Source organism: Triticum aestivum, chromosome 7D (assembly GCF_018294505.1).
Source record: "Triticum aestivum cultivar Chinese Spring chromosome 7D, IWGSC CS RefSeq v2.1, whole genome shotgun sequence".
Taxonomy (NCBI): domain Eukaryota; kingdom Viridiplantae; phylum Streptophyta; class Magnoliopsida; order Poales; family Poaceae; genus Triticum; species Triticum aestivum.
The window spans coordinates 584105471-584107503 of record NC_057814.1 but is presented as its reverse complement, the minus strand read 5'-3'; positions in this window follow the sequence as shown (position 1 = coordinate 584107503).

Sequence of the window (2033 nt, the reverse complement as noted above, 5' to 3'; positions counted from 1 at the left end):
ATAGGAGGTCCGTTTCCTCTGTTTTGCGGTACGCCACACCCCTCCCGATCAACAAGACCCCCATTTCGACCGTAGGAGGTCCGTTTCCTCCGTTTTGTGGTACGCCACACTCCTCCCGATCAACAGGACCCCCGTTTCGACAGTAGGAGGTCCGTTTCCTCTGTTTTGCGGTACGCCACACCCCTCCCCATGAACAAGACGCATTCCGTTGCCTCCCCATGAACACGACGCATTCCGTTGGCTCCCCATGAACACGACGACGACGTTGTTTCTCCGTTCCGACCAAGCCATGTACACGAGCCCTGGCCGTACGTATGCGCGAGTAGGCATTCGAGACCCCGCCCGTATATACACATACGTGGCCATATTTTCTTTCTTGCACCCTGGCCGCTGTACGTACGTGTACATGCTACGTGTGCGCCTCTACTACGACACGTACGCCCCTCTACTACGACACGTGCGCGCCTCTACATCCACCAGTATATATGTACGTACACGTTCGCGACCAGAATGACAACGCTACGTACGCTTCGACCAGGTGGGTCCCGACTGTCACGCACATCCTTGCCTGCGAAGATGTAGCTGGTGGGTCCCAGCAGTCAGGGGGCGAATCGTTTTTTTGCCTGGACGCACTTCCTTGCGTGCGAAGATGTAGCTGGTGGGTCCCAGCAGTCAGGGGCAAACGTTTTTTTGCAAAATACGGTGGCCCGTCCGGTGGGTCCCCCCTGTCAGGTGGAGGAATAATTATTTTGCACGTAATAAGGAGGCACTTCCTTGCTGCGGCCGTGGACCCAGCTGTCAGCCTCTCCACGTACAGTCCACGTCCGATGGAAGCCGTTCCTTGACCATGTTGACCAAGCCATGCCGAGAGCACCAGGGCGGTGGACGACGGCAAGGCCTAGGAAGGGGACGACGTGGAGCCGGAGAAGACGCGGAAGTGGATGCCCACGCGTAGAGGAGTACGAGGGTTCACTGGTTCGCTGCGGTGTGAGGCTGCCGTTGCCGCAGAATAACAAGGGGTGTGGGTGAGTAGAGGGATGGCCTGGCCAGCGATGGGAGTAGTAGGGGGCGGTGAGGCCTCCGCCGCATCACAGCCGGCCACGGGAGGCAGGAGCACGAGGCACGACCGGTGCTGGTTTGGGCGGCTGGAGCAAGAAGACCAGAGGTTGAAGAAGCACTACGGCCGTTGGATGGACATCGTACGGTCGCTGGAGCTAGAATCATGCATATTGACTAAGTTGACAAAGCCCTCCGTTCCCATCAACTTAGTAGGCCCACAAGTTAGCCTGCCACTATACTAGGTCCAAGCTAATAGGGGGAGTATTCATTTTTTTTGTGCATAATAAGGAGGCACTTCCTTGTGTGCGAAGTTATAGCTGGTGGGTCTGAGCTGTCAGCGGCGGTAACGTTTTTTTTCGCGAAATACAGAGGCCCTTTTGGTGGGTACCTGATGTCAGGTGGAGGAATCATTATTTTGCGCGTAATAAGGAGGCATTTCCTTGCGTGCGGCCGTGGACCCAGCTGTCGGCATCTCCACGTACAGTCCACTTCAGATGCATGTCGGTCGTTGACCACGTTGACCAGGCCGCGCCGAGAGCACCAGGGCGGTGGACGACGGCGAGGCCTAGGAAGGGAACGACACGGAGGCAGGGAAGACTCGGCAGTTGTTTCCCACACGGAGGGGAGTACGACTGTACGAGGGTTTACTGGTTCGTCTGCCGTCGCCGGAGAATAATAGCAGGTGTGGGTGAGTAGAGGGATGGCTAGGCCAGCGATGGGTGTACGGTGGGGCGGTGAGGCCTGCGCGGTAGCACAGCCGGCCGCGGGGAGGAGGGAGCAGGCAGTCCCGCCAGCGCTTGTTTGAGCGGCTGGAGCAGGTAGAGCAGAGATTGAAGAAACACGACGGCCGTTCGATGGACATCGAACAGTCACTGCTTGTGCGTCAACCTTTTTTTAGGAAAGCCTCAAATCTGTGGAATACAGCATACAACCCATTTGCTAATTCTTAAGGTTTTTTTGGAGCCCATATTCTT